This window comes from Tachysurus fulvidraco, chromosome 25 (assembly GCF_022655615.1).
Source record: "Tachysurus fulvidraco isolate hzauxx_2018 chromosome 25, HZAU_PFXX_2.0, whole genome shotgun sequence".
NCBI lineage: Eukaryota > Metazoa > Chordata > Actinopteri > Siluriformes > Bagridae > Tachysurus > Tachysurus fulvidraco.
In genome coordinates this window covers 8188243-8214627 of record NC_062542.1, presented here as the reverse complement: position 1 = coordinate 8214627, position 26385 = coordinate 8188243, and the positions used below count along the sequence as shown (strand labels likewise).

Genomic DNA, 26385 nt, shown 5'->3' with positions numbered 1-26385 from the left:
CCACCGCCTGCGTATCACAGCTGCGGATTTTCCCAGCCTACGCGTGGACATGAGCGTCCGTTCAGCCAGATTAATCACGTGCGAACCGCGGCGTCCTCCCTGTGCTTCGGGTTGTATGTACTGCGGAGTGGCGCGGAGTGGCGCGAGTTACCGAGCTAGCAGTTGGGACCTCGTCAAGTTTTTATCAACGCCTCTTTGGGTCTGATCCAGGAAGGACGACTGAGACGTGCGCGCCAAGTTTTAATAGACTCACGCGTACAAAAGCAAAAGAAAGTGAGACTCTCTCTCTCTCTCTCTCTCTCTCTCTCTCACACACACACACACAGAGAGAGAGAGAGAGAGAGAGAGAGAGAGCGCAAAAGAAAGTGAGACTCTCTCTCTCTCTCTCTCTCACACACACACACACACACACACACAGAGAGAGAGAGAGAGAGAGAGAGAGAGAACGCAAAAGAAAGTGAGACAGTCTCTCTCTCTGTGTGTGTGTGTGTGTGTGTGTGTGTGTGTGTGTGTGTGTGTGTGTGTGTGTGTGTGTGTGTGTGTGTGTGTGTGCGCGCGCGCTTTAGGTGACACTAAGCCGGTATGGAGAGTGTTTTATAAATTGCCACTTAGAAATAGAGCAGGTGATTTACAGTGGAAAAGTTTACATGGAGCTGTGGGGGTCAATGTTTTAATCTCTAAGGTAAATCCAGATGTTTTAAAGACATGTCCCTTCTGTACAGAAACTGTTTTTCACTGTTTTTTAAAATGCAAAAGACTTAGCCCTCTGTTTGAGCTGCTAAAAGCACTTTTTATCTCTTTTGGTGAAAAATGGTCTCAGGTACGTTTTATTTTTGGAGCTGGGTATAAAAAAAAAAGAAAAACAGAAATGGAAACTGATTATTTTTATTGCCGGAGAAACAAAAAAGGCCATTTACATTAACCGGAAAAATAAAGTAGAGAAGAAAGGAATGATCATTTCCTTTTCTGTTTTCAGAGCTCTAGTGAAAGCTAGAGTCAAAATTGATTACAGTTTTTTTTTTTAAAGCAATGAATGATTTGAGCACTTTTATGTTGAAATGGTGTTATGCAAATGCTATCTGTTTCATTGATGATGATGATGATCTCATTTTTAAAACCCTTTTACACTAAAAACAACTTCTTTAAAAGTGCTGCTGGTTTTTAACCGTGTATTTTAACTTATTGTTTATTTAATAAAGCTGAGTTAAAAATTAAACCAAAATCTCTCACTCACACAGAGAGAGAGAGAGAAATAAAGTGAGCAAAAGAAAGTGAGACAGTCTCGCTCGCTCTCTCTCTCTCTCTCTCTCTCTCTCTCTCTCACACACACACACACACACACACACACACACACACACACACACACACACACAGAGAGAGAGAGAGACTGGCACCTGTTAACTGCACCATGTAATACGCTCCGTTAAAATTTTAATCACCTGCATGTGCGAAGCAACTGCAATGCAATCATGCCTTAATTAGCACAGCAATTAACACGGCGCTCTCCTTACATTCACACATCCGTGGCGGTGTGACTGACTTCCTCATTACCTTTTGTCCTTGGACTCTTATTTATTTACAGACATTAGTTTTGTTTGAGTCCTTTTCGTGCGTTTTCACAGCCTAATCCTAGTTTTCATAAAGCTCCAGCTCTTCTTGTTTTCTTAACAACACGTCATTTTAACAAGTTAGTCAAATGATTAAGATATGAAGAATATTTAATGCTATTATTCATGTATAGCAAATTACTTAGGAATTAAACCCAAAGCAGAACACTTACACACGTGTAATTATGGCAGATTAGGTTATTGGGAATTCTTATATTTTGATTAACATACTTGGCAATTCATCAGCAATCTTCAAGCCACTGAGTATTTTTTTTCTAATCTGTTATACAATGCATGTATAGTAGCTAAAACATCAACTTGTGCCACTAAACTACAAGTTAGTTTCCATGCTATGCTCCTATCACAGCTTGGACTAACACTTTGGCCAAGCAGAAAGGTCACTGATGAGTATTGATCAGCAAGAAAATGCTCACACAGTCAAGCAACACTATAGATTTATTTGTGTGTGTGTGTGTGTGTGTGTGTGTGTGTGTGTGTGTGTGTGTGTGTGTGTGTGTGTGTGAGCACGAGCACGTGCATGTGTTTGTTAGCTTTTTTTAAGTGTCTATAGCATTCACATATTCACATGTAACAGATTATTAAATATAGTCACAAGTCATTGTCATTTTATGTCCTATCTAAAATTCCAAAGGCCAGTGCAAATTTATGTATCAATCTATATTTTGGGAGACAGTCGCTAAAAATGATTTCTCCCACCCACAAACGTGAATTCCATAGAAAGTTGTGTCCTCAGTGTCAAAGACAAAAGTGAGGCTGGTGGTATTTTGGGGGATTTTGCATGGCTGATTGGGCGCCATGGCACTAATTTGATTTAACCAGAAAAAGTTTAGGGAAAGGCCAGTGACACCACTTTCATTCATTGTGCATACTTCATTGCATGCATCATGCTCCCCAAATCTGGCCTAACAGATGACTTATTGTAACTACATACTCAGACAAACTATTATCACTCAAACAGACACAGTCTCCAGTTCCCTGATCTATAATTAGCAGGATGGAGGTTGTGTGCACATGTATCTGGAAGGGAGCTGCGTGTGGTGTGGACATATAGAGTGTGGCCCCAGTACTGAGTCGGCATTGTTGCAATTATGTTTTGAGCAGTGACATGCTACACTTTCAATTCAATTCATTGAATTTGATTCAATTCATTGAAGATTCAATTTGAATCTTTGTATACAAAGATTTATACAAAGATTCAAGATTAATATTAGACTTATGTTTAAATGTGTTTGTATTTTTCCCCAATGAACAAGCCTGAGGTGATTAAGGTGACTGTGATGAGGAAAAACTAATTTAGATGGAAGTAGAAGAAACCTTGAAAGGAACCAGACTCAAAAGGGAAACTCATCCTCATTTGGTTGACACTAGAGGGTGTGATTATAAATTGTTATGAACACCGGACAGTGTTATAATGAATAATATCCATTCTACAGTCATATAAAGTCTGAAAAGTATATTGATAAGAATGGTATAGTCCTCAGAGACCACATGGAGTTGGTAACTTTTGGCTACCCTACAGTTTTTTATTCTTTTTTTTGGGGGGGGGTGTTGTTTATATTTTAATTAATTTTGATTTGAAATCAAAAGCAGCTAGGTCAGATGAAGTAATGTCACAAAGATGTGTTGCATTAAAGATCAGAGTTTTAGCGCCTGGATTTTCCATTAATACTTGTCATGTCACCTGAGAAAGCTTCTGTTCCACCAGTTGTGCAAGTCTGAAATGCAGTAGCTGAGTGTTAAAGTTTTACATCCACAGATTTATGCCATGTTTCTCACTGATACTGGAGCGTCTGCTTTTGTGCGATCCAGGAGAAGGACTTTCTGGCATTTTGAGGGTGACAGAGAGAGGCAGGCCAGCATAGCCCTGAGGCCTAGCTTTTCTTTCTTCTCCTCTTTCTTTCCCTTGCTTTCTTGGCTCATCTAAGTCTCACGCAGTGTCGTCTGAGTAGACACAGTGGTAGAACAGTGTGGGACTTTCCCTCTGATTTCATTAGAAGGACTTCTGTGAATCATCATGAATGAGGATATGCTTCATTGTGTATTTGTGTGAGAGAAAATGCATTATTAAAGCTCCCATATGGCAATGGCTGTACGTGCCCCAGCCTCCCACAAAAAAAGAGAAGCAAAGAAGAGCGCGTGGTGTGTGTGTATGTGTGTATGTGTGTATATGTGTGTGTGTGTGTGTGTGTGTGTGTGTGTGTGTGTGTGTGTGTGTGTGTGTGTGTGTGTGAGATTCAGCCAACAGCCAGCGGCAGCAGGCGGTGGAGGGTAAACACAGCACCTCTGTCACTGTGAGTACCCACAGAGCAGCATTCTGCATGTAGGAGGTTTTGGCTCAGGAAGAAGTTTTGGAGGCATAGGGAGGAACTGCAGCAAGAGATGAATGAGGGAGGAGTGTGTGTGTGTGTGTGTGTGTGTGTGTGTGTGTGTGTGTGTGTGTGTGTGTGTGTGTGTGTGTGTGTGTGTTTGCGTGTGTGCGTGTGTGTGTGTGTGTGTGTGTGTTTGTGTGTGTGCGTGTGTGTGTGTGTGCGTGTGATTGTATTTGCTGTGATTGTGTCTGAGGAGAATGTGGGCCATTAGCATTAACCCACAAACCATATTACTTTGTGTACTTAACAGGTGCCTGTCTGACACACACACACACACACACACACACACACACACACACACACACACACACACACACACACACACACTAAACATTAACATAAACATAAACAATTGATATCTTTAGCTGATATACAGATATATATTTTTAATGACAATATGTTTTTACCCGTTGTCACATTTAGAGCAGTTTTCTCATGGGAACATTTTTGTTTTTGGAGCAAATTTGCTCAGGGGAAATTATTTCTGTTTTTCCACTCTTAGAGGAAATGTGACTGTCATTAGTTTACTAACATCACTGAACAAAATATGCTTCACACAATACACAAAATGGACAAATCTTGATCTCACAATGCTTTGATCAAACAAGCAAATCACAACCACACTGTAAAAATCAAATGGAAAGCCTTTCCATAAGAATGAAAAATGAAGAATGAAGGTTTTATAACAGCAAAGGTGGGACTAAATCTGGAAAGGGTCCACAAGTATCTGAACTAGCTTCCACTAGTTCACAAACTGATTTTCTTTTTAATGGAAGGTGTAAAACCAGACATCCAACTGCTTTTCATTACAATGTGCAGAAAGCTGTTACTGTGATCACAGACCAACATTTGTGCATGATTTGGAGTAAATCTATTGGTTAAAAAGTAAATAAATAGCTCTTTTTAATGCTTTTCTTCATCTGATGACCATTTGAAATTTTACAAAAAAATACTAGGTCAGTGTATTTTTGTGACTGAATCCAAATATGGTTATTGTGCACAGTGTGTCAGTGATGTATAACCAGTTTTTCAATTAATCTGTCTTAGTTAGGCTTTGGAATATTTACAGCACAGTGGGACACTTACACTGTAGAGGCAACAGGGGTCAGAAAATGACACTGAGAAAACATTAGAGATTATTAACATGCACTATGCATAGGAAAACATTAACTGTAACGAAGAGTTACTGATCGGTTTTTATTAAATTTCCATGTTGTACTAGGGATGTGGTAGCCGGTGATTAAGTGTTGGACTACTTATGCTTAAGCTCATGAGTTTGAATCCCAGGTCCACCAAGCTGCCACTGTTGGGCAAGGCCCTTAACCCTCAATTGTTCAGTTGTATAAACTGAAATAAATTTTAAGTCACTCTGGATAAATGGCAGAAATGTAAAATGTAACAGGTCATAAAGGGACAAGAAAACAACTCAATAAATACTTAATAAAATGTAGGTTCAGAAGAAAATAACATCAGGCTAATGATTAGGCAACAGAAACATCTCTGTTGCTACAAAACACTTTATATTTATTTGTTTTTTCCCCCTTAGAGAAAAAGTTATGCAAAAGATAAAGGAGAAATAAACCTTGATAGTCATTCTGTCCAATAGAATAGTTACATAAAATAGTAGAATTGTTGTGGTGTTTTAATTGTTCGGTTATTTTCTTATTTGTTATAAAGTGGCAGTTGAATAGAAATACTTTGGTTCTTTTGGTTTAAATGCCTCCAATGTTCTTACTGTGATCATATTTGCATTTCATTTGATACCATTGAGAAAACAGTAATAAAGTTCAAAGTAAGTACTTGTCACATTACAGGTCACAAGGATATTGAAATAACAATAAAATGTGTCCATCACATGCTATTAGTCATTACCATAAATGACCCTTTTGGTCTGAGACTGAATGCTGCATGTCAGGGAGACATGTCAAGTGATCTGTTTAAAAACTTAGAAAGAAATATTTTCTTTTATCTCATAACTTACTCTTGCTTGGAATTTGTGCTGCCTACACCCTGCTTCATCTGATGAATGGTTTCTTGTAATCTGACAGGTTTAAAACAAGTTGACAGCCCAGTTTGACACTTCAGTGGGTCACAGCTCAACAACCTGTTTATGCATTTTTCACCAGCCTTTGATCTGAGACACTGCAAATATGGGGTCTTGCATCACATCAGTGCATGACTGTAAAAAAGTCCAATGATTTGTCTTGAATTTGTTACATTTGTACAAGCTGTTTCTCATCTGTGCTAGGAAATAATGATTTTTCATTTAGATGTCCAACAAGCAGTTGATGCAGTATCATGACCTTCCCATCATATGACTGGTACACAGGTAAGTATATCTTGCATCCAGTTTCCTGTTTTGTGATAATAATGTATTAGTTATTTCACAGATTCTCTACATGCTGTAGGCCACTGTACCACATTTTACAGCTAAAAGGCTCTTCTGCTTTCAATGGATTGAGTTTAGCATAAAGGCTTATCAGGGAGAGATGTTTATTCAAAACGTCACGGCTCAATGCTGCTGGCTTGTCAATTCATTAAAGCTTTTAGATGATGCATGTCACAAAGGCATGCATATGTGTGTGTGTGTGTGTGTGTGTGTGTGTGTGTGTGTGTGTGTGTGTGTGTGTGTGTGTGTGTGTGTGTGTGTACGTGTGTGTGGGGGGGGGTGTACTTGTGTCTTTTTACTTGGGTTTGGGAGATTTTGTGTTGTCCAATAGAACAAATGGAAAATGTAACCTAACCTAACTGGTACCAGAACATGTAAACAACAATAACAAATAAAAATAAAACCTCACATGCTTACTGCTCTGCTTCAACGTGTGAATAAAGGAAATACACCCGTCACACTTACAAAGATAACTCTAGGGTCAAGGGGGCAAAATGTGCTGGGTCATTGCATGTTTAACAAAGTCTCTTGTTTGTTTCACAGTGTAGATTTTTGGCATTGTACTTGTTTAATTTGCCTATAACCTGAGGCCATTTTTTAACAGAAAAGTCCATAACGGTGTTGCTGGAAGCTATTTATGACAGCTACCGTTTTGAGTCAATCTTGGTGGTAATTGTGGACTTGGGTGTTTGGCAGTCTAGCTTTATACAACAACACTCAAAAGTTGTGTGTTTTATTTACTATCTTAGATGCTTAGACTCCTTTTTAACGAGATTCTACCTGTTGAGACAGGTTGGATGTTTGTAGAACAACACAGACTTTTTGCAGTGAAATCCAACAGTTTTTGGTGTCATAATCTCATGAATTCAGGATCAAGGAGGAGATCTCACCTGGGCCAAGCTCTAGAGTGCTTATAGGGCTTATAGAATAGACTTTAGACACCCATACCTGTTTCCCAATCTACTTTCTTATGTTTGGCTTAACTTGGGGTACTTTGTTCCTCTCTATCATTACATTAGGTTTATATGTTATCATTAAGCAAGCAATAATAATTAATTGCTAAATCCAAATGATACAAAGCAAAGACCTCTATACGATGACAAGGTATAATTCTCATGTTTGTTTTGTTTTGTTATTGTCTGTGCTTCCATACTGTTTCCCCTTTCTTGAGATTAGAAATGTCAGTGTGATGAGTTTAAGAGTGTTGGGGAGATCTGACTTAGAACCTGAGCAGAAGCTTTGGGAGGGGATAAATCTGCCTTTGAAGTGTGATGGCGTGAGCATCACCTGGGGCCAGGGAGTGATGGAGCATAGCCACTGCTTTTGTTATTCAGAGCTTCAGGCTCTTAATTGCAGCTCAGCACAAAGGCAGATATAACATTTAAAGTTTTAAAGACTGAATAGGAGGTTGTCAGAAGTCTCTGGTGTTTTACATAATGCAGACTGAGAAAGAGAGAGATGAAATTCAAAAAGCTTAGCAATTCTCCATAGAGGCATTATCCACCCTGAGGATTTCCTCTCTGTGCCCTTCTCACCTAAAACTGTTTAATGAAGGCTATATCTACCAATATAGATAGTAAATGTAACTATATGACTAGGAAAGGACTGAAAGAATTTACACTCTGTAAGCTGTAATGCAGTTTGTATTCAGGCACTGAGTTGTGTAAACATTTAAATCTTTAAAAGAGCTGATTTGAGGTAAAGTGTACTTCATGAGCTACTTATTACAAAAGTAGCTCATACGGATTAAAATAACTCTAAGATGCAGTTTTAGAGATCCATGCATGCAATCTCTGGTGTCTAGAATTTACACAAGCATATTTGCTTTTTTCCATATATAATATACAGATAGTTTATACTATTAGTCTATAATTTACAGTTTTTGTAATAAATACAGGTTTTTTTATTGCATAGAATGTGGTTTTGTATGACCTGCAAGTCCTACCACATTTTCAGAGTTTCCTTCCCAGTAAAAGAACCTCAGTCTGTTTGTTCATGCTCATGCTAACATTCTCTGACAATATGTGTTGTGATTGGTGTTGCCACAGTCCCTTCGATCCTACACCATCAGTCAGCACCCTGGATAAGACCAGGCAGATCAATGCAGTTATTCTCAGTTTCAGATTAGACACCCTTTACACAGAATAGAACCAAAGCTGAGTCAGTGTCCAAATAAATAGTGAACCACATGAGCCAGTGAACGAAGCAGGTGTAAACATGCATCAACCCCAGTTTAGGCCATGGACATCGTTTGAGTGAAGAAAATGTAGGGACTATGCATGCAAATAACTATTACTTAAAATTTCATGTACTTCATGTAAAATGACTCAGTGACTTGGAAAAAAAAACAACATCATGACAACACATGAATCATGGGTCCTCTTCTCTCTCCTTACTATAATGTCTTAAATTTAATTATAATTATATATTAACTTTAAATATTATAATGTAATGTTAGGTTAACTAGCAGAAGTGTTAATGGTAACAATAGGCAATTTACAGACAATAATTATTTATTGCAGTAATAGAAAGTCATCAAACCATATTTAAAGTTACAAAACAATAAAAATTTGCATTCTATGGTAATTATAACCAATATAAGCTTAATAAAGAAATGAACAGCGCAAAACTGAAAATATACTTCGGGAAAATGTATCCACTAAATTAAATATTATTATAAAACATATGTAAGGTATGTGACATTTTCTGATATATATATATATATATATATATATATATATATATATATATATATATATATATATATATATATATATTTCATGCAATTCAGGTTTGAAGTAGTCAAAATATTTCTATTTATTTTGATAATAATTTTATCTAAATAATCAATTAATAAGAGATATTAGATAAGATTATTAAATATTAAATATAAGATTTGCCAATACCTAGTGGCTCTCTCAAATGAAGTTATTTAGAAATCATTTGGAGAATGTGCCCCCGACCCACTAAATCCCCAGGTGTGACTATAGGGATTAGGTAACAGGGGAGTCCCAGTGTTGGCTCAGTTTCATTGTCCAGTCCCAAAGCACTGAAAGCTCCATTACACACATTGAAAGACCAACAATAAGAGCTGGAGTTACTAACCAGATTTTTGGTATTACTTTATCTTTTCAGCAGTATTATATTGTGACTCACTGCAAATGTGGTGTAGGAAGGGTATATTTGAGTTGATTCACTAAATATTTAGTTTGAAAGCATTAAAAAAAACCCACTGAGAAAGTACCATTTTGGAGACACCAGGTTGGTTCTGGTGTGGTTTGATACTGTTTATGTATGAGAGAGAGCAAAACCTGCAGTCACACAAGATGGGTGTAACCACAAATGTGGCTTTGCTAAAATATACCACACTCCAGTGCTTTTTACTACAGATAAAATCATGTGTGTCTTGCCTTATGCCCCAAATTCTACAATTACAGGGATTGGTAACGATGATGGTTTAAAAAGCAAAAAAACATTTCAGTCTTGTGGAGAATTTTGATCTCCAAAAAAGAAATTTAGGTCTCTATAAAGAAAAGGAACTGAAATTGGTACCTGATATATTTCCATACTCTAAGCCAAATGTGCGTGTGCATGTGTGTGTGTGTGTGTGTGTGTGTGTGTGTGTGTGTGTGTGTGTGTGTGTGTGTGTGTGTGTGTGTGTGTGTGTGTGTGTGTGTGTGTGTGTGTTGGCCAGGTATTTACACTCCTCTTCTTATCAGATTACCTGCACTTGGACACAAGCCCTGAGGTATAATGACATAAACAGATCATAATCCATGCATGACCTCAGCTTCAACACACACACATATTTCAGTAATGGTGGAGTCAGCACCCTTTAAATATTTCTGATAGATCATAGTACTCCAAATGTATCATCTAATTGTTGTTGTTTTTTTGTACAGAATTTTTTTTTAACCCTGATTGTATCTGAGTTCCACCTATAAAGAAGGATATTCCAATTCCTATGATTTTATCAAATATGTGTTTGTAATCAGAGAGCACATAGTTTAGGAAAAACTCTACAGGTGGCAATATGTCATCTGTGGCTTTATAACTGTTGACATATTTAAAGATAACTGGAAATAAAACGGAAGAGTGTTGAGGACAAATGACATGTCATATGTCTAGATCCAATATTGTCTCTCTGGACTGTATCCATCCCCTCTCGACAATATACTCCAGCTTGCCAGAGTTTATCAATTTCCCCAGTTATGTGGGTTGGCCTCTGATGTCTAGGAGGGCTGAAGGGGCAGTAAGTGGTGTGTCTGTGGCTAGGAGTCTTGATATGATAGGATGATTGATGTCAGGTGAGCAGCATGGGCAACAAGTGCCACACAGCAGTGTCATGGCAGGTCCAGTATGTAGATGACCTGATATGTTTCTTTCGAATGATATATGTAAACTTATCAGAGGTCTTTTGTAGCAAGACAGACTCCAGGCTGGTAGAGGGGCTTCTCTCCTAAAATAAGCAAAATGGTATTAAATACTGGGATAAAATCAGTGTTTTCAAGCAGGAGTTGAAACTTCCATTTGAGGACTAAAGGTTTGATTGAGAGAACAGTCTCCTGATGGGGTTATGGCTATGAAGCAGGCAGTCAAGGCAGATGGTGAGGTCAATAGGGGAGTGGAGGGTGAGTGGTTCAACCTGGCATGCCATTTCCATGAGGACTTACAATTAAAGATCTCAGTAAAATGTAATTTTTAGGGTTGTCTTGTTGTATCCACTGCCTGCTGCAATCATGCAGAATTTGGGGGCAAACTCTGCCACCTGACAAGAACCTTGAGTTAAGGTCCTGTGAATCACTTATATGATGATTTTGGCTTGCCCCCTTGTCCCACATGACGTGGTCCGTGTGCAATTTTTATGCATCTTTTTATGAGTAAGAGTAGCGATATCTGACCAAAATGATTTAGTAAGGTCAGAGGTTGAGTACACCCCTCACATTTTTGTGAATATTATTATTATTATTATTATTATTATTATTATTATTATTATTATTATTATTATATTTGAATATTATATCTTTTCATGTGACAACATTGAAGAAGTGACACTTTGCTAAAATTTAAAGTAGTGAGTGTACAACTTGTATAACAGGGTAAATTTGCTGTCCCCTCAAAATAACTCAACACACATCCATTAATGTCTACACAGCAAAAGTGAGTACACCCCTAAGTAAAAATGTCCAAATTGAGCCCAAAGTGTCAATATTTTGTGTGGCCACCAATATTTTCCAGCACTGCCTTAACCCTCTTGGGCATGGAGTTCACCAGAACATCACAGGTTGCCGCTGATTCCTCTTCTACTCCTCCATGATGACATCACAGAGCTGGTGGATGTTAGAGACCTTGCGCTCCTCCACTTTCTGTTTGAGGATTCCCCATAAATGCTCACTAGGGTTTAGGTCTGGAGACATGCTTGACCAGTCAACCACTTTTACCATGCAGCAGTGCTGGCAGCATTCATACATCTATTTCCCAAACACAACCTCTGGATATGATGCTGACCACATGCGCTCAACTTCTTTGGTTGACCATGGCGAGGCCTGTTCTGAGTGGAACATGTCCTGTTAAACCACTGTATGGTTTTGGCCACTGTGCTGCAGCTCAGTTTCAGGGTCTTGGCAATTTTCTTATCGCCTATGTGATCAATTCTTTTTTCCAAATCCTCAGAGAGCTCTTAGCCATGAGGTGCCATGTTGAACTTCCAGTGACCAGAATGAGAGAGTGAGAGTGATAAAACCAAATTTAACACACCTGCTCCCCATTCACAGCTAAGACCTTGTAAGACTAACAAGTCACAAAACACTGGGGAGAGAAAATGGCTAATTGGACACAATTTGGACATTTTTACTTTCAACAAGCCTTACAGTGAAAAGTATATCATCCACACTGTAAAGCATTGTGGTGGATCTCTTCTGTTTTGGGGCTGTGTAAGCTCCAGTGGCACAGGGAAATTAATAAAAATTGATGGCATGATGAATACAAAAAATGTTATCAGAAAATAACAAATTTGCATTTTACAGCACGAAAGCTCCACATGGGACGCTCTTGGATAAGGCAAGGTTGACCCTACAATGGTTACAGCAGAAAATGGTGAAGGTTATGGTGCGGCCATCACAGTCTCCTGACCTAAATATCATTGAGCCTTTTTGGAGGATCTCAAACGTGCAGTTTGTGCAAGACAGACCAAAAGATTTACAGGAACTGGAGCCATTTTGCCAAGAGGAATGGCCAGCTATACTACCTGAGAGAATTATGGACCTCAATTATTACAAAAGACTGCATGCCATCATTAATGCTAAAAAGGGCAATACACAATATTAAGAACTAAATGTATGCAAACTTTTGAACATTGATTATTTTCTTATTTTCTTTTTGGTTATGTTTTGTTTGATGACTGTGCCATTTTGTTATGTCTTACATATTAACTTGAGTCCTATAAGAAATAAAATAAATTTGTTTTGCCTTCTCACTCTGTCTTTAATTAATGGTCCTCATCTTGCAAATTTACTCAAGGTATTGATTGGGAACATGTGAGGGCAATCATAAATCCAAGGATTGAGAATATACCAGTGAGGGATTTTGAGAAACATAGTCTAAGACAAGTCTGGAAAGATAAGTTCACGGATGGAGTTGAGCTGACAATTAGAATTTACGCTTTTTAAAATAAACAATAAAATAGGAGTAAATATCGCTTTGTCTGTGTGTATACTCTGATTGTAGCTTATTTCTTTCTCTTCAAGAGAAGATGGGTGCTGAATCACAGGTGTGTGGGGAAGCTTTGCAGTAGCATGTAACTGCTGAATGCTTATTGTATTACGATGGCCTCACCTGCCTGATAGCATCAGAGTGCCTCCCTACATGTTCCACACCCTCGGGCAGGTGGCTGTTTGTTTAAAGCTAATCAGTATTAAACATCTTTTATTTCACCCTTGTTGAAGGAGAGAGGGACGGAAAGAAAAAAACACAGATACACCTACAGCGGGACTTATTTTCAATCATGTTTCATTGCCATCTCTTTCTCTTTGTTTTTATTCTGTCATATAAAACAGAATGCAGCCACCCATACTGATGCTATAGAATTGAATAAATGTGAAAAGTCTTTATTCACTTGCCTCTGCTGAATGATCAGATTCCAAAGTCTGGAACTGACTTGTGTTCTTTGGCAGTTATGCGGAGTCTAACATCAATCTCCATCAGAAACGGTCTGTGTTACTGTGTAAGCGGTGTCAAAGACCTTCCGATCCAAATTCTATTGTAATTTCTATCTTTTCTTTCTGAAATATATATAGTATCTAAGTGTTGGTTGGCATACATCTATGTGAAGGAGATTTGTGACAAGTACACTATCATTTGCTTCTATACTGAAATAAATAGGCTTCAAATGTACAGTTGGAGCACAACTGCTTGCCTAAAGGCTGAAGGTGATTCTGTCTCTGTGTGTTCAATCAGCAGTGACCAATCAGTAGTGGAGGTTCAGCTGATGATCTGTTGCTCAGTGGAAGTGTGGCAGCCATGGCTCATTGGTGGCTGAGTAGTGCGGCCTGGCTCTGTGTTGACTAACTGACTCCCCCCCCCATAAACCCCCATGGGCCTGTAGGGGTTGAGAACTTTTAATTATCAGTAGCTTCTCTAGAGAAGGGTAGTCAATGACTTTACTGCCTCATCATCACTACAAGCATGCAGTGTAATACAATAGAAGGAGGTTTGTGTGCCAGTAACATTAATGTCAAGAGTCTAGAACATGGAACCAGTAAAGTATACAGGCCTGAAAACATACAATCATTCCCAAAAAAGCTTCATATGGATTGTGGCTTTTGAAAGGCTATGCTTTTATATTCAAAAAATATCACACAAACAAAAGAGCAGTTATACTGAATATCGACATCACTGTGATCCACCACAGGCATGAGTGTGCAGGGTGAGACCAATATTCAGGATAACCACAGAATTGCAAGTGTGATATTGCTTTTATATAACAGCTCTATAAACAAGAAATTAATATAAATTAAATTATATTTTAGATACAATATGGTCAAAAAACATATTACACATAATACACAAAGAAATTTCATTCTATATAGGAAATATATAGAAATTGTAACAAAGCAGTTAAGATGATCAAATATTATGCACATGCACACTAAACCATTTCTGTATTAAATGGCAGTAGAAGAACTGCTTAGGCAAATTTTCCCTGCAGTTTATTTGCACATTTTTGGTATTACAATGAGTAGTATGCCAATACATCTGTCCATCCATCCATCCATCCATCTATCCATTGTGTGTTTTCTTTTTTCTACCACATTGTGTTGCCTGTAATTTATTTATAGTAGATGTTAACATGAGTTTGACTGCACTATGCTGTCCGCAGACTCTCAACAATAGGCAAAGCATTGAGCCAGACATTCCTTCGTCATCATTACACTCTGCTGACTGATGTATATCTTACAATATTTTAACAATAAAGCAACACATCAGGTGCAATAGACCTCATATTAAGTTCCTGATATTGCACTGGTGCTGAAAGATTTTATGGAAACTCTTTATCTAAGATATTCACTGTAAACTTTTGACCCACAGAAAACCCTTACTGTAAACTTTTGACCCACAGAAACACATTTTTACACATCAACTCATTTGCTTCAAAGATTAAAGTTATTAGTAAACAAATGGCATCATTATGCTTGTGAAGTCGAGTCCATGTTACTGTATTAGAACAGCTATTAGTGTGCCAGGTTTTGATTTTATGTAAATATTCTGTAATATATGAGTTAAGCCATTTTTGTCTTGACCAGGTCAAAACACTAATTACAGATCTACCCGTTTATATCAAACAATGCTCTCTCACTGTCCCTGAGACCACCATCAGAGTTTATCCCCTATCTCTGAGATCTTGTCACTGCTTTGAGAGTACAGAATTGCCTGCTGGATTGATAATTGTGGGAAGGAAACATGTGGGCGTCTTGGTCTCCCCATAAGGAACTACAATTACTCCTTTGTCTCAGCACAGCATTAGCATTGTGCTAGCCGGTGCTCCAGAGGTTCCTGTGGATGCCCTCCTGGGATGGTCAGGCTTTACTCGGAGCCGCTGGGCCTGCAGGATTTGCCTAGGTCCCATCAGAGAGTCACCCATGTAAATTAGGCACCACTGCTAAAGAATTGTTGCAACAATGTGGTGTGACCAAGGGCTGGCCAGTAATGGGGGCACCTTGATGGATAGACAGGGTTAGGGAATGGCCTGTCACAGAGGTTAACTCGATGCATATGTTGCCCACTCAAACAATGGGGCTTGCTAGGAGGAAACACTGGAGGGGGTAGTCTGGTCCAATGTGGGGGTAATTAAAAAACAGTGTTAAAGTGATGACTCATGAGTTGTCTATCTTCTTCTGCTTCTCTCTCTCTTTCTCTCTCCCTTCCACACATAGATACTGACAGAAATCTTTTTGGATGAATTAAGAACAGTATGTAATATGATGCATATAATTTTAATAACCTGTGATATTTGGAAAACATAACAGTTTTTCTCTTTCAACTATCCTTTGCATAGCCCAGAGGTTAAACTGCAGCCTTGCTATGTGGGAAAGCATAGCAAAAGAGAACTAGTGTCATTGGTATATGAATCTAAGGGCCAGTCTACCAGGGCTAAATATTAAGAAGCTCTGGGTCACTTGGTCTTAAGCATGTGGACTTGGCCATGAGATTTGAGTTATCTTAACAAAGTAGTATAAATGAATCCTAGTGGAAAGGGAAGATGAATAGTGAAAAAAGAGAAAAAACATAAAATATTACATTTGTAATATGGAAACCATAAGGGAAAAGCAAAGAAGACAGAAAAAGGCCTCTCTATGTCATGACAGTGGAGCTCTAGGAACAGACATCTGAGCTTCTAATTGTAATGGGGTCAGGATCTGACAAGATCATGATAAATGTCTAACTAATCTATTCACTTCGTTCTGTAAAGTGATATGACAGTGGATAGCAATAGGCCCTACTTCTATTTGGGACTGAAGTATCAGAAATTCATCACTTAATATTACTCTCAGTATCAACCTGAATTGGATCCATCACTCTGCTACACGCTCCTAAAGAAAAGGTTAATGTGCCATCAAAATATGATCATAAGATTGTGGTTAAAGACAGGCTGAACTTGCCATGAACCTTGCCTTAGCATGGTATATCTTGTTTAGGATTTCCTCTGCTGTACTCAGTTCAGCCAAATTGTGGGTAGGATATGACAGGTCATTTTTACATAGTTTCAGAAAGAAATTATGCATAAACATAATTCAAGGACTTAATGGAAGGACCTGTGTGTGCAGACTATTAAATCTCATAACAATATCCAATTAGTGGCACCAAAATGCAATTTTACATGATTTAAAGAAATTGTTTAATCCATTTAAATATTAAATATCTGTTAAATAGAAGAATAGTTGCTACATAAACATTTTGAATAATAGAGAACTTCACATATTTCAGATCTCATTCGATGCAAGTGACACGGCACACTCTGCCTAGCATACATGGGTTCAGACAGATGGTCTTGAAAAAAAGATACTACACAAATTTCTGAGAGTTTGATTTAGGGTTGGAATTTGCATCCAATTAATTTTTGAAACATGATAAGGAACAAATTTATATTCTTTCTTCATTTCTCTATAGTACATTTGCTGACACAGACATACGTATACAGACATATATTATATGGGAAAAGGATGCGAACAACACATACATGGCCATGTAAAGGATATCTTTCCTACGGCACTCTACACAAATGTGTGCTTCTATAATTCTGGCTCGCATATGGAGGTAATGGTCAGGTGTCTACATACCTTTAACCAAATAATATATATATACATTCAGAGGCAAGTCTAAATGTGCACCCAAAGTGTTTCTTTAATAGTTATCTGGATTATTCAATATACTGTATTTTATTTACAGAGCTTTATTTCCTATCAAAGAATCTATGAATACTCGATGGAAGTCTTTTAAATAGGACCTTTATGTTTTCCCCACTGGAATAAGAATTGTAATGACATAAATGTTAGCTACATGTTATATTTTGAAAGTATTTTCAAGCCTCTCACGATTATGACAACAAAAGTTCTGGATTATGCATAGAAATGATGACTATTCATTATAAATAAAGAACCTACAAATTAACACATAGTAGATCAATCTCACTTTGGATTAAGTCTATAGATTTATCCAAAATTTTGGCAGGTATGGAAAATTAGTTGTCATAAGATCTGCGCACATAACAGACAATCTAATATGAGGGTTTGCCCTTCATCACAACATATGTGATGCTTCCTTTACAAGCATCCCACCCTGACTCCTGTAACCTATAACTGCTCTCTTTTTTTTTCAGCTCAGCTGCTGGTGATGCCTGCCCACATAAGTCACCACATGATTGCCAGCCCTCTACCCCCTGACAACCTTCCAGTGCTCAAAGGAACAGATAATGCATTGTGGGATTGTCTAGAGGGCCTCTGCCCCCATTAAGGATATGTGACGCCCAGCTGCTTAGCCATGTCCTGTAGACTATTGCCCATTGTATGGAGGGGATGGTGGATTTGGTCACATCTCAGCCCACTGAGCTCCTGCTGATGACCTATATGATTTGGCAGAACCGGCTTGGTCTTGTTTCATAGTACTCGGTGGGTGTTTCCACTCCTGTGGTTTAATGATAGTCACTCAGCCTCAGACTTCAGCTATAGTGTCCTAAATGAGTCTGCCTCATCTGTCAAGTTTTGGAAATCCACCAAGCTACATATATATATCTCCTGGCAAGCAAGCATGGATTTATTTGTTGTACTGAAAATATTTGTGTTGATCCATTGTCCACTATTAAACCAGTAATTGAAGCCTATCACAAAGGTGTGTTCAATTAAAGCCTATATTAAGTGTTTGGCTTACATGCCTCACTGCATTCACGCCAAAACAAACTTCACTAACAAAACTCTTCAATGCAGTATGCCAAGGCTAAGAGTAAACATCTAATCTGTTCTTAAAACCTGATCTTAAATTAAATCCTTTAGAAATGAATAGAATTAAATTTCTGCTGAATACAGAACATGCAAATATTTCTGCTGGATACATGCAAAATGTGTGCTAACATGTATAATAAAAACAATATGTGAAAGCATTTAAAATAAATGTTAATTATATTTGTGATGGTAAATATTTGAATCTGTTTTCACTGTATTTTTTGTTCTTCTTCATATTCTTGCTTTTTCAACCATCGCATTTCACAGTTTCACTTGGCATAGTGGAATCATGCCAAAGATAATAGTATTACCAATAATAATTAATCACCTTAATTATGACATTCAGAGGATCCAGGTTTTGTGAATTGCAACAAACAAGCAAGGGGGCAGGTGGGAGGTTAAGCTCAATGCTTGATTGTAATATAAGGTCTGAGTTAATTGCATCCAGAGCAAGAGCAGGAGAGCAGATGCCACCCTTGTGCATCAATAAATGCTTATAAGTAACTTATTTGGAACTGGCTGCCATGAAGGAAATGGCATGACTTTAAGCATGGTAGCTCCAGGCTATTCTCCTGATCTTTGTCTTTTCACCCCACATCTTCAAATCTATTCACTGCCTTAGAGTACATATCCCCAGACAGCAGGGCACAGAACAAAATACAAATATGCATGCTTTACAGGCATGCTATTCTTATTATTAGTCTCACTTCAAACGCTTGTCATTTGAAATGACAGATTACTCAAATGCCTCAGTTGGAAGATATATGCACAAATTATTTTATTCAGGTTTTACTTGCATTGTTTTCTTCTCTTGTTATGTAATAATTACAGAACAGTATGTAACAGCCAGGGCCCAGTGTTTCTTTATTAAGCACTGTTTTTCAAAACAACAGGCCGTTAGACTTAATTGAAAAACAATGTGCACCTACATACAGTACTGTACATACACATACATACCTAACTGCACGTATTTCTTTTTGATTTTATTTTTGATTGCATTCTGTCTTCCTCAAGTAGTTGTGTCTTCTTTGATTAGTGTGTGTGTGTGTGTGTGTGTGTGTGTGTGTGTGTGTGTGTGTGTGTGTGTGTGTGTGTGTGTGTGTGTGTGAGAGAGAGAGAGAGAGAGAGAGAGAGAGAGAGAGAGAGAGAGACAGAGAGAGACAGAGAGAGTTTCTTTGACTTTCTTTGAAGTCAAACTGTCAGCTAGTTTGTGTGACACCTGCCCACATACTCATGGGTGTATCTCGTTTCCTCCCTCCCTCTCTCTCTTTCTTTCTCTCTCTCTCTCTCACGCTCTCTCTCTCTCTCTCTCTCTCTCTCTCTCTCTCTCTCTCACGCTCTCTCTCTCTCTTTCTCTCTCTCTCTCACATACACACACAAACTGACAACTATTAAAGAGCTGTGGAGCTGGTTAATCAAGTCAGATTTGCATACAAGGATACATCTTGACATCAGTATAGTCTAATAGGACATAGAAACAAGAAAGAAATGCAAAGCCCACACAGGAAGTTCTGGTCAGGTGGGGTCATTTTTGTTTTGTTTTCTTTTGTTTTTGTTTATTTGCTTTGTATATGTTGAAATCAATTGATGCATATAGGTCATAAATTAATATTTAAAATAAATATTAACTTATCAGCTCTATTGTTCACCTATATATTATTACAGCAAATGTTTCGTCTTCTATCTCATTGTTAAGGCAGCTTCTTTAAAATCCGACCACAGTAAAGATTCCAAATTAAACCCCTTTAGAAAGCATTAACTATTCGTAAGCACATATTTTTTATTGTATCGACCTCCATGATATTAATATAATAATTTGATTTGAGATAGCTAGTGTAACTTTATTTCTTTCTTATTTTCTTCAATGGCTCATGAATGCTAAACAAATACACAAGCATACTGTATACGCAGACATGTTTCTTAAACTGTGGTTCTCCCCTTTAAAAAAAAGAAGAAAAGTAGAACAGCTTAGATCTCCAAAATATTCAAAGGACCATTAATGAACTTTTTTGGGTTATTCATATTATTCAATAACTACAGTGTAACTGATATAATATGAAAATGTTTTTGAAGTTTAAGGCAGTTAATCAACATATCTAAAATATTTGCAGCTTTTACTAACAGAATTATGCATAGCACTGGGCTGTGAGGGCTTTATTCATTTGTATTAACAATGAAACACATGTAAGTTTCTGCACAGAGGAAAGGGAAATACAGTCCTTAATCCAAAAGGTGGTGCAGGTCTGTAGCAGGCACTTAAAATACCGATCATTAGGCATTAACATTTTGTTTTAGCTGTCTCCCCCACAATTTCTGTTCATATGTCTGACTGTCTCTATCTGTCTGTCTCTGTGTGCAGTGGCATTTTGCCAGGAATCTGGTTATGCATCCACAGCTAATTTGTGGCCTCAGTCTTAATACCATGTGAGCATTGACACTCCACACAGAGTATATCCATGCCATGGGTGTGTGTGTGTGTGTGTGTCTGTGTGTGTGTATAAATATATATAGGTATTTGAACAATATTAAAGCAATGTGTACATTCTCATGCTTGCTTGTTTTGAGGTATGCTTGTGATATATATATATATATATATATATATATATATATATATATATATATATATATATATATATATATATATATATATATAGTTTTGAATGACTGCCAGATCCCCAAAGCATATAATATCATTCACCGGCTCTCCATGACTAGCATGATCCTAAGTCTAGCATGTGTGCATGAGTGATCAGAGCAGAAAAAAGTTTCATTACTGTTATAAATTTTGGTCATCAAAGGTCATATTCAAATCAAGTACAAAATTTTACTGTCATATATTTTTGGCAGAAAAAAACAGGAGGATAATTTGCAAAAGCAGCTTGTGACCCTGTACTTTTTTCCAGGGCAGGACGACTTTAATAACAATGAAATATAATGACGTTCTCAAACAAAATTATGTCAAGAGACTATTTGCATATGAGTAAAGCTATAGTCTTGTGATGTTTGTTTTTTTTTAGAATAACCCTGTAATAGTAAGAGTTAAGAGAATTTCATCAACTTGAACAATCCATCTATATACACTAATGTTCAAAGAGATCATATCTTGTCCTATTTAAAAGTCTGTGGTCTCGGCACGGACTAACAGTCACCGTTGTGTGCAGTTGTCATTGTCATTGTTACAAGGTGTGAGATGAACACAGAAGACCATTAATGATCCTGTGCACTATTTGTTCATAGAGCCGGTATGAGGCAGAGTGACTCATACCCCAGTGGGCTTCACTTGTTGGCCATTAGGTGTAATAACTATCTAAAGTTAAGTAGGTTGCTGATTCATTTCTGGAAAATGTTTCATTGTTTTATTCCTTTCTGGATCCAACAAGCATGTCATGGTCACTAAGCTGATAATGAAATATAACTGAACAAAGGAGGTTTTTTAAGGTGACTTCTTCTATAGTTGAATGCTGTTTAAATACCAGTACTAGAGTAAGTAAATAGAAGTTCTCCCTGAAGAATAGCTTTGTCATAAGTACAGATGGAGTAAGAGCTTGGGCTCAGCAGCGTTTCTGACAAGACTAAGCACTAAAACAATATGTTTAAAATGAATACAACTCTCAAATCTAATGTGTCTGTCATCCAATCCAAGGCAGAAAAGAGAGCCCAGCTGGGAGAAAGCATATTTTAGTGTTGCTTAAAATTATGCAACAATATTTGACAGCATTGTTGGGCACAGAAAGAACCTACTTGGCATATTTTTTTTTCCTTATCTTTTTTTTTATCTAATTTCCCTTGCCTTCTTTCCTCCCTCCCACCTCCTCTCTTTTCTTTTTCCATGAAATTGATTTCTACTTGTTTGTCTTGGCAGTAATAAGATCAGTGAAAGGATTACATTTCAATGGCATACCTTCAACCGCAGGCAAATGATTTGTCCAAACTTAATAATAAAATACTTACAATGTATTGTCAAAGGTAAACAGCCGTTATAATAAAACAGTCCTCCAGGGAGCAGACTTTCTTTTAACTTGTAAAAACCTATTTACACCAGCCAGAGTTCTCTACACCATTATGATAAAATGCGTCCCATTTAGCTGAGACATGCATCAGTGTAGTGCACATGGCACGTTAACGAAATCCAGAAAGCAGATAGTTTCTCCAGTGCAAATACCAAAAACACTTGGCAAACACTGATCTGAGGCTAACTTTACTCTAAGTAGTTCAGTTTTAATAAGCATTTTCGTGAGGTTGTGTCTCAAATCAAACACATGAGCATTATACTAATGCTTATCCACATCTCTTGGTGTTATTATGCTTCAGTCAGTACTTGTCAGTGCAAGTTATATTTGTGAATTAGTGATCATTATTTCTACTTATAGATGAATGAATTATTATTGTTTCATATAAATGAGCATAGAACTGAACATGTTTGTGCATTACACATGGCTTATAGCAACCTAAAATATAACTAAGTAAGTTGAAGGTTGTGTGGGCCATTTTAATAAATTTGATTAGCTTAGTTAAATAAAGTGTTAGTTTAAAGATGAACCGTTTTGTGTCCCCTTAAAATTAGCATTTGTACTGTGTGATCTAGGCACCTTTATTTATTCAGTGAAAGCAGCACACAGAAATACACCTTTTGTACTGCATGTGTTTTGCTTCTATTTTATTTATATGTTTTGACTCCATAAGCCAACCTAATTCCATCAGTAGTGTTGTGCACACAATATGGTGGCTTTCATTAGACAGATATAAATATGCATATACATGTGTACATGCATTAGTTTTTCTGTAATCTAATCAGGAACTGTGTTAGTTAAAGAACTTTGACTGACAGCAGTGATATTTAATAGCTGATGTAGATCTTATAAAAACATTTTATATAAGTTTGGCCTTGCTTCCAGTGTGTGAGAAGGAAACATCTTTATCTAACCCTAGAATTATTTAATATTAGAATAATCTTTAACATTTAATTGCTTCTCACAGAAAGGACCACATTTGCTTCTCACAAAAAAAAAAAAAAAAAAAAAAAAAAGGATTGCATTCAAATCCTGTTCTGCTTTGAATTACAAATGCCAGTCATAATCAAACTCTGTGGATTTGCTATTTGACTGATAAAACACTCTTAGTCCATTAGGCCAGGACACAATTTTAGTGATTTTTTTTTAATTAAGTTTAATTTATATTAAATAAATTCAATATTGTCACATTCTTTCTTTATCAGTATAGCTTAGAACATTGTCCGTACACAGTTCATTTAAAAAAATAGCACCTGAAAGATAATTACCACCAATGAAGCTTTCCAAATAAACAATATTTATACAATATATGGTAAAACAACATTATTACATTATTATAAAACCTGTGCTACTGAGAGAGGGTAACTAATTCTGCATACAAATTCCAATCCCAGAATGCAGAATGTGAATAATGGCTCCATGCCTGCAAGCAAATTGACCATAAACACATACACACATGTATAAATTAGGGAAAGACTTGTTTAGTTAAACTCTGCAGTACACGTATAGATTAATTAATTATTCCCTGATATTTTTTCTTTTTATTTTTGGTGTACAGTAGCTTTGTGGATCATGTTTGCTCGCACCTTCACGGTTGGGAGTTCAATTCCTGGCTCTACCCTCTGTGTGCACAAAGTTTGCATGTTCATTCAATGCTTCGGGGGTTCCTCTGGTTACCTACCGTCCAAAGACATGCAATGTAGGCTGATTGGCATCTCTAGATGGTGTGTGTGATTGTACTGTGCGATGGATTGGAACCAGATCTAGGGTATCCCCCACCTTATGCTTCATGTCCACTGGGATAGGCTTCAGGTTCTCTGCAACCCTGTTTAGGATAAGGAGTACAGATGGATGGATGGTATACATTTTCACATCCTCTTTACATTTATAAAAATATGTATATAAAAATACAGCAGAATGAACACCACATTAAATTAACTGGAAAAGGATGTCACTGCAGAGAGCTGCTTCACTGTCAAAAAGCACTAAAACGTACAGTAATGTAACATTTATGAACACAACAGCAACTCTCAATAAGTGGAAATGTGTCTTATAGTTTAATATCTCTGCTGTTTCTGGGTTCTAAAATGTAAGGAGAATGTTTAGGTACCATGTTTGCAAAGTGTATTTGAACATTTCACTACTGAAGTTCATTAGTGTAATTCCTGTTATATGTGGATGGCTTTTTCACCCCTTGTCAGTGTTCCGGATATTGAGGCAGGTTTGGCAACTTATTTCTAATAGCTAAGTGGCCCAGTTTTACTGAGATTTTCCATTTTTCTTGATTATTTAGAGTTGGAACAAAACCTGTCATCAAACAATGACGAGTAAATGCATGAAGAAAATTGTAGTGTTAAACCAGGTGATGGGTGTGAGCAGAAGACTCACTTTTTAAAATACCATATAAGCATTACACTTGATATCAAGTATAATAACTATGGACAAAAGTGGAAGAGAAAAAAGAAAAGATTACATTAGCGTGACATACTCAATGTTGCTAATGTAAGCTGAAATAAAAAAAACAACCATGTGTCAATTGAGCCCCTACAATTAACAGATTAGTGTGATAAAGAGGTGCCTGGCTGTAAGGCAAGGCTGCCCCCTTCGCCCCAAGGCACCTTGGGTAGGGATGGGCCACACTCCTGATGAGAGGGTCAGATAATTTCTTTCTCAACCTCCCTCTTTCGCTCCCTCCATTCTCCCTTACCCTCACCCCATGCCCTGCAGCACTTCTGCAAATACCTGCTCAATATTCTACTGCAAAAAAGGGTGTGTGTGTGTGTGTGTGTAGTTTGGAGCAAGTGGCACATCTTTGATGGAGATATATAAAAAGGCCAGGCGGAAACAAAAAGCGTGACATCTGCTAAAGCGATTGTGAGTAAATATGTTTGACAATTATTGTTTACAGTGACAGTGGAAACAGTTCATGAGATCCATCCACATTTCTGTTTGTACTGAGGCAGATGGGCCTACAGCGATTCATTAGCAGGCTGTCAAAAGCTTATTTTGAATTTACTTTTATGTGCCTGCATACCACACTGAGAGGGGAAGCTGTTTTTGGGAATAAAAATAGCTGTTATCAATTTGCTTGCCATTAGTAGCTTATGTATTCCACATTTAAGTGTTTCCTCTTTTTTTTGCCCCTATTTCAAATTTTGCTGTTTGAAGCATTTTCTCTTTAGTCTCTCTTCAGTGTCCTTGGGGTTATAGTCATAATATATTTTTCTTTTTTAGCCTTCTGACAATAAGTATGATCATGATGACATGTTCACATTGTTCAATAAAATGTGTCATATGTTTGATGGACTCAAAGTTTCAACATGAATGAGTGTGTGCAGTTATGTTCATGCAAAAGGGCATGTTTTGAATACAATATGCAAATTCTTTTGGCTTAATCAAATAGGAGAGGCTTCACACTCTGAGACTTAAACTCCAGCAGGTCACATTCATTTTCATCATAGTGAAACAAGGATACAAAATAGTGTCTAATAAATGAGATCCTCTTCCCAAATCCCCAACACTGTTGATCTGATCCACTCAATCAAACGTGTTAAGTCATAATTAACCTCAGCCCCCTCCACACTAATTTAAGCTTATTAGAGCTGGCACGTGTTACTGTCACAAAACGTAGGAGGAGCCCACCCGCTTGATTGGTAAGCAAAGTACAGAGGCACCACACACCGAGGTTAACCAGCACTTAATTATCAATGAGAGGTTTTTTTCAGCTCTGCCTTCTCTCTAGGTCTCTCTCTTTGCTCCATCTCCCTCTTTCTTTCCCCTCAGCCTCGGGCTCCATTTCCTTCAGTAAAAGTAATGGAGTTCTTTAATGGAACTTGTGTTAAACATGGCACTGCTGTTCATGCTAGGCCACTTAGCACAGAGGTTTGGATGCTTATTTTGAAATCTGATTATAAATGAAGACTGTTTAGATCTTTAAAATGGAAAAGGATAACAGCAGAGTCCTGGTCCTATGCAGAGAGATAATATACTCAAAGT

At 37.5% G+C, this 26385-nt stretch overlaps 1 long non-coding RNA gene across 1 annotated transcript; it reads left to right on the top strand.

Moving 5' to 3' along the window:
- Window positions 1-560: 560 nt before the first annotated feature.
- LOC113662031 lies at window positions 561-12812 on the top strand. The gene is made up of 3 exons (XR_003445168.2): window positions 561-682; window positions 6268-6326; window positions 12413-12812. It is a non-coding gene; the product is annotated as an uncharacterized LOC113662031 (long non-coding RNA).
- The last annotated feature ends 13573 nt before the right edge of the window (window positions 12813-26385 follow it).